Source organism: Bos indicus x Bos taurus, chromosome 21 (assembly GCF_003369695.1).
Source record: "Bos indicus x Bos taurus breed Angus x Brahman F1 hybrid chromosome 21, Bos_hybrid_MaternalHap_v2.0, whole genome shotgun sequence".
NCBI lineage: Eukaryota > Metazoa > Chordata > Mammalia > Artiodactyla > Bovidae > Bos > Bos indicus x Bos taurus.
Window position 1 is genome coordinate 42552770 of NC_040096.1, and position 7493 is coordinate 42560262.

The 7493-nt window shown below is 44.9% G+C and overlaps 2 non-coding genes across 2 annotated transcripts; one reads left to right on the forward strand and one right to left on the reverse strand.

Moving 5' to 3' along the window:
• Positions 1-2083: 2083 nt before the first annotated feature.
• On the forward strand, positions 2084-2190 carry LOC113880226. The gene has a single exon (XR_003507684.1). It is a non-coding gene; the product is annotated as a U6 spliceosomal RNA (small nuclear RNA).
• A 1147-nt stretch (positions 2191-3337) lies between these two features.
• On the reverse strand, positions 3338-3444 carry LOC113880227. The gene has a single exon (XR_003507685.1). It is a non-coding gene; the product is annotated as a U6 spliceosomal RNA (small nuclear RNA).
• Positions 3445-7493: the final 4049 nt, after the last annotated feature.

Genomic DNA, 7493 nt, shown 5'->3' on the forward strand with positions numbered 1-7493 from the left:
AGAACTCTGACCATCCTTCCAACTATGAAGTGAAAGTGAAAGTCACTCAGTTGTGTCCCACTCTTTGTGATCTCATGGACTGTTCCTGGAATTCTCCAGCCCAGAATGCTGGAGTAGGTAGCCTTTCCCTTCTCGAGGGGATTTTCCCAACCGGGGGATCGAACCCAAGCCTGCCGGGTTGCAGGCAGATTCTTTACCAGCTGAGCCACAGATTCCTCTTAACATGTATCCTTTAATAACCTGGCTGTACCGATGCTAAATGGAGTAAGAACATGAGGGGTTTGATATATTTCTTCAAATCATAAAACTGAACATCAATTTAATATTTCTTAATAGCTTTGAAGTCAGAAATGCTTATTTAAAAGACAGGTCATTAGAAAAAATGCATCGAAGCATATTTTATTTGTAATTGGACAATTCAACAGACTGTCATTTTTGCCTGATTTGGGGAGAGATAAGAACAATATATTTTATTACTTCTCAAAATCTGTGAACGAAGAGAATTATAACTATAAACACAGAGAAATATAGGTTCAGCAATAATCCATGTAGGCTTTCTGTTCCTTTCTCTATTTTTGTCTCATCAATACCAGAAACTCTTAGATGGGTTCACCCTATTTTCTTTTTGTACATCATAAAATTGGATACCAATTTTATTTTATTTTTATTTATTTTTTTAAATTTTATTTTATTTTTAAACTTTACAATATTGTATTAGTTTTGCCAAATACCGAAATGAATCCGCCACAGGTATACCTGTGTTCCCCATCCTGAACCCTCCTCCCTCCTCCCCCTCAAAATTACTAATCTTTCACAGATTTTTGCTTCAAAATACTATGTTGTGGAAAGGGTAGAACGACCAAAAGAAGCAAAATCCCACTTATTCTCTAATATGCCATATGCCTGGTTAAGGGTGCCATTTTAACACAACGCAGGAAAGCTTATGCCCTTCACTTTAATTCAGCATATGGAGGCTTTCACCTTTGGACCTCAGTTCACAACGTGTCAGGCTGCGACTTGAGCAGTAGCTAAAATCAGGATGTTTAACACTAGCATTCTAGTATGTCTTGCAGGTAGGTCTGTCCGGCATGTTTGTATCATAATAGGGTTAGGTTTAGCGTGTGGGAAGTACGCGGAAGCACAAGAATGATTCTCCAGTTCAGCTCTAATACTTTAATTCTTCTAATCGATCTCTCAGGCCAAACAGCTGCGTTTCAGCGTGTCCTCCAGTGTTCCAGCGGGTTGGAGGCCAGGCTACAAGGTGGCCTCAGGGAAAGACACCTGTGAGGGGCGTGGCCATCCGTCCTGGCTGCCCCTCCCATCTTACTGACTCCTGCGCAGAATGGATTCAGGCCGGATCCACTGGCGCTAACGCTAGCGGAGCCGGGGGCATCCTAGAGTGTGGTGCTGACCATCTTAATCTAAGTTGGTTTAGTTGTTGGGAGGAATCTCCTGGAGGGCTGGACGCTAGCTTATATCGACAAAGCCTCTGGAACTGGCACAAGGCTACTATGTCACGGGTGAAATATTGGTGACACGTTCCACATTTTGCTGGGAGAACCCGAGCTCGGTCCAAAATCCTAGTGACCCAGCATCCTACTGGCCCAGCAAAGCAACCGATTCGCAAATTCTTAGACTTGGGGGAGATGCCACTTGTTCCAGGCAGGCCCCCAGGGCTGCCTCAGTCGTCGCAGCTGGGCAGCAGGTCCGCATCGCGGCCGTCGCAGACCACGCGGGTCCAACTTGCTAGCAGCTCCTCAAGCAAGCCTCGCTTGCCGCTCCCGGCATGCTCCGTGGGGCTGAGCGCCCCAGAGGACCCATCGTCCGACTTGGAGCCGGTGACAGGGCCCTTACCCAAGATCCTACGGGCACTCATTTGCATATCCCAGCAAGAGGCGAACTCGACAAGTTTCGCGGTTTAGCAGTCAGAATACCAAACATGTGAGCCTTGTGCGTGGATCCGTGAGATCAAATTTCCCTAAAAGTTTCAGAATCATCGAAAAGGTGCACGGTTCGGTCACCGTAACTGTTAAAGAGATGAGACCTTCCAGAGTTTATATACGCCGTGGACGAAAGGCAAACCGTGCTCGCTTCGGCAGCACATATACTAAAATTGGAACGATACAGAGAAGATTAGCATGGCCCCTGCGCAAGGATGACACGCAAATTCGTGAAGCGTTCCATATTTTGCGCCATTCCCCACCTCCAGACACTTTTTCCCTGAGTAACACAAAAAACTGTTAAGTATTGAGAGGTAGTTTTGGAGGCAGACCTCCGGTTTGCGCTTTCCGACATGCATCCCCAAAGCCTGAGGACACCTGGAATTCTCTCCCACCGGATCCTCTGCCCTCCCAGCGTCGATTCTAGCTCGATGGCTGCCTGGCATCCCCCCGGCCAACGTGTCTCAATTCTATTAAGTTACCTAGCTAATCTTGGTGTCTGCAGTCGAATGCTTGTTTTTACTGGTAAAAATACACTTTGGGTTTTGGGCGCTGAATTTTTATATTTCCCATGACAGAATCCACCTGGTTTAGGTAAGGCGGCAGTTTGAGTGTACCTTAGAAGTCAGATAAAAACAGGCATAGAAAACCCGTCTCAGAAAGACTTAGTAACCGGCTTGCTGCTTCTAGCCAGTTTTCAGTTGATCCGGAAGCTCAAGGATCCACCGGCCAACACTGAGTTCACTCTTTGGTAACAGTCCTTGCTTTTGTGTAGCTCACAGTCTGAGAAAAGAGTACGAATTCCAGTCAAAAACGACCAAAGTCACAAAGTAGGCCCGAGAAACGTGTACTACTGTTGCTTACTTCCTATAGCAAGGATTCATTAACAGCAATAATTCATTTATTTAATAATTCAGAAATGATTTGGTAAGGATTCATTGAGCATTTCATGTTTCAGGCAGCCTTTAGTGCTAAGATCTAGACCCACCTGCGCCTCTGCTTTGTGTTGTCTAGGGAGACAGATCAAAAGGCGATTTCAGAACTTTCAAGCTCTGTTAAGGAAATGCAAGATTTCTTATGTCCAAGATAACGTAGAAACGACATCAGTTCAGTCAGTCGCTCAGTCGTGTCCGACTCTTTGCGACCCCATGGGCTGCAGCACGCCAGGCCTCCCTGTGATCACCAACTCCCGGAGTTTACTCAAACTCATATTTGCACATAAATTTACAGATGTAACTCAGCTTCATTCTCATTTCATAGATTGCCTTGCACGAATATTTTTCATAATATATTTTATACTGAAAAATCACAAATTCAGCATTGCGTGCCAGACGTTGTGCTTCACCGAAGGCGTTTCCTTTGGGCCTGAGACAGTATCTGGACCGTGGGAAGAAGAGCAAAATATGGAACGCTTCACGAATTTGCGTGTCATCCTTGCGCAGGGGCCATGCTAATCTTCTCTGTATCGTTCCAATTTTAGTATATGTGCTGCCGAAGCGAGCACGCTATGCGTTTACCCCCCACAGGATATATAAGGTACAGATATCTTTCCTCTTTTATAGTTATGGTGACCAAGCTGCGCCTCTCCCCAGCGAACGCGGAACATTTTGGGAAATTTGATTTGGTGCAGTCACTCACAAAGCTCGCACGTTTGGTGCTCGACAACTAAACCAAGTCTAGTTCACCTCTTGGTGGGACATGCAAATGAGCGCCCGGAGCATCTTGGGTAAGGGGGGTCTCGTCGAGGGCCCCAGGGCCCCGGGTCCTCCTGCGGGAGTGCTCGGCCCGTGGAGCATGCTGGGAGCGGCGAGCTGCGCCTTGCAGGAGCCCGCGGACCAGCGTGACAAGCGCGCTGGGTGAGGCGGACGCTCTTCGGAGTGGGCCGCCCGCCTCCCTTTAGAGCTCGTAGTTTCCCAGTTAAACTTTCTTTGATGAGTACTTGGGAGAAAAAAAAGAAAAGTAATCACCCATTATCACACCTCGAAAAGTTAAGGTAATTCCGTAGTCTCACCTAATATTCACTCAACGTTCCAATTTCCTTGGTTGTTTAAAAGATGTCTTCCAAAGAAGGTTCTGTCCTCCCACGTTATGTTTGGTTGCTGTGCTTCTTAGGTCTCATTAATTTCCTAACATCCCATCTCCACTCCCCCCTCCCCCACCGCCATTTCTCTTCATGATACTGATTTGTAGGGCGAACCGGATATTTACACCATGAAACGTAACATTTCTTTCATTTGGCTCGTTTATCACTGATGATGTCGTTTAACTTGTTTCTCCATGTTTTTTGAAAATATATAGTTAGATATAAAGCTGTAATTAGATCCTGGTATAATTTACTAGGCTTTAGAGGCGCCCTGGTAGCACGTATCCTTTCCTATCGCATCTCAACAAAAGGCAGGTAATGTCTGGCTGAATCAGTGGGTTCAGGTGAGGTCACCAGCCCGAACCCTCCATTATCAAGTTTCCCATACACCTTTCACTTAATAATTTTAGAATACAGTGATGAACGTTGCCCAGGTAGAGGGTCTGGCTGGCTGGCTGTCGGTTTGTTTTTAACCTTTGGCTCGTGCGGTATAAAGAATGTCTACCTAAGGCTCTTGGTACCCCAAGGAAGAAATTGAGAGAAAAAGACCAGGATGAGAAACGAAGGAAGAGTATCATTGTCTTTTGAGCCTCTGGATCATTCAGTCGTTTCCATAGTTTGGTTACATGAGCTAGCAAGTTGCCTTTGTTTCTTAAGCTAGATTGCAGTCCTGTTTCTGTCTCCTTGCTACTAAGAGGCTCTTCTGGAGCCGTTCAGTGGGTCTGTAGGCCCCACCTCCCTCACGCAAATCTTCTCTCCTGTAGCTACAGGTTCTTGCCACCGACCCTCGTTACTATTTGCATGCAGGCTGTTTCTTTTCTGGATATTTTCTGAATGTTGTTTTCTGTCAGGTTATACATTTGTTAAAGGCCTCATCCAGGAGAACAATTGTTAGAGGCGTTCAGTTAACGTCTTATATTTCCTTCCTCTCTTCTCTCCTTTCTATTACACAGCTGTCTTTTTCCCCCCTCAAACTCTTGTGTTCTGCTAGTCTTCTCCACTTTAATCTTTTTTTCCTCATCCTGTCCCTCCTCCATCTGCATGGAATACCTCACTAACTGAGCATGCTTACCCAGTTCACCTTGCTGCTGCTGCTGCTAAGTCACTTCAGCAGTGTCCGACTCTGTGCGACCCCATAGACGGCAGCCCACCAGGCTCCCCCGTCCCTGGGATTCTCCAGGCAAGAACACTGGAGTGGGTTGCCATTTCCTTCTCCAGTGCATGAAAGTGAAAAGTGAAAGGGAAGTCGCTCAGTCGTGCCTGACTCTTAGCGACCCCATGGACTACAGCCAACCAGGCTCCTCCGTCCACGGGATTTTCCAGGTGAGAGTACTGGAGTGGGGTGCCACTGCCTTCTCCTTATGCCTTTGTAATCACCCTCATGTTTTCAAGCTATACATTTGCAACATTGAAACAAACACTATTGGCTTCTGCCAAACTAAAATATATTTAAGATCCCATGATTAGATTTTGACTAAAAGAATTCTTGCTCTTATCACTAGTTAAATATGTGTAAGTCTCTAATCACTTTCTTTGGTGGGGTGTGCAGATAGTGTTCTTTAACACATCTTTTGGAAGTTCTGTAGGAAACTTTTAGGGTAGGTTGCTTTTTAATTAGATAATCTTTTGTATCTTGGCTCCCACTCCAGTGTTCTTGCCTGGGAAATCTCATAGACAGAGGAGCATGGCAGGCTACAGTCCATGGGGTCACAACAGAGTTGGACACAACTTAGTGACTAAACAACAAGCATGAGAAGAAGAAGGGAGTTTCAGTGGGCATTTTTAGCAAATTGACTTTAGGAAAGATTGATTTAGAGGTTTTTTCTCAGCTTATCTTATTGACAAGAATTTTTATCTTTATATTCTGGAACATTAGACTGTGTTACCAATAGATGCTGTCATAATTCTAACTATTTACATTACAGATGGAATAAAACAGTCATTTGTGTTTTCTTTGTGATATGTAAAACTGGTGCATCTTACAATCCGTGGCATTATAGATCCAAAGAGATGAAAAATCTTATTTTTGGAGAAGGAAGCTAAGTGTGAGTTAAGTGTTTAATAATTTCCATGGGCAGTACTGGCACTGGTCCTACCTATCTTCTGAGACCAAATTCTTTTTCCACTGGACTGCTTGTAGTATTACTAGGTCATACTTGCCTGCAGTGCAGGAGACCAGGTTCATTCCCTGGGTGGGGAAGATCCCCGGAGAAGGGAATGCCTACCCATTCCAGTGTTCTTCCCTGGAGAATCCTATGGACAGAGGAGCCTAGCAGGCTACATTCCATGGGTTTGCAAAGAGTCGGACGTGACTAAGTGACCAACACTTTCACTTCACTTTACTCTTTGCAATAGCTTAGAAAAGAATAAAAACTTCAAGACTTATTTTACAGCCATATTTCTGAGTTCTTCTCATCTTACTGCAACAACTGGATAACACACACTGATAAGTGGAAAATCTACCTTATTATTTTTCTTTTTACTCGTAGAAAGGGAACATTCAGTGATATGACGCAATTGAAATCATTTCCTCTTTAGGAATTTTGCTCTAATTAAAAAGGAGCAGCTCAACTAAAATCCTCACATCCTCTTGAGCAGGGAATAAATGAATCACAACCTCAGTATCAGTGACCAGCTTTACCTGATGTGAAAATGGTGAACTTCAGCTAAGGAACAGAGATTATAAACCTGGGCTGCAGTTTGTAGTCATCTTGGGAGCTTTAAAAAATATCAGTGCCAGAGCCCTCCCCTGAAGGTTCTGATTTAATTGTTCTCCATTTCTCTGTCTCTCTCTACTAACGAATCTCATTGGCACTCTCCTCCAGCCTCCTTCCTTTGCTAGTCTCTCTCTTTTATGGCTATTCCCCCTTCCCTCACGTACCCATAGACTCCTCAGAACACCTCCTAAATGCCCCACCTAGAAAGATCTCCAAGGATATTTCAAAACTCACCAGGACTGGGTTTTATTTCTTCAGGGCTCTTCTGGCTAACCCAGTAAACTAAAATGTGGTAGAGCGGTGTTTCCCAAACTTGCCTAGTGATAGATTTCCAGAGGATTGGGCTGTGAGGATTTGACTGTACTAGTCAAAGGATGGTGATGTTGTTCAGTTACTAAGTTGTATCTCTTTGTGACCCCTTGGACTGCAATATACCAGGCTTCCCTGCCCTTCGCTGTCTCCCAGAGTTTGCTGAAACTCATCTCCATTGAGTCGGTAATGCCATCCAACCATCTCATCTTCTGCCGCCCCCTTCTCCTCCTGCCTTCAGTCTTTCCCAGCATCAGGGTCTTTTCCAATGAATCAGCTGTTCAAATTAGGTGGCGAAAGTATTGGAGCTTCAGCTTCGGCAGCAGTCCTTCCAATGAATATTCAGGATTGATTTCCTTTTAGGATTTACTGGTTTGATTTCCATGCTGTCCAGGGAACTCTTGAGAGCGTTTTCTAGCACTGCAGTTTGAAAGCATCAATTCT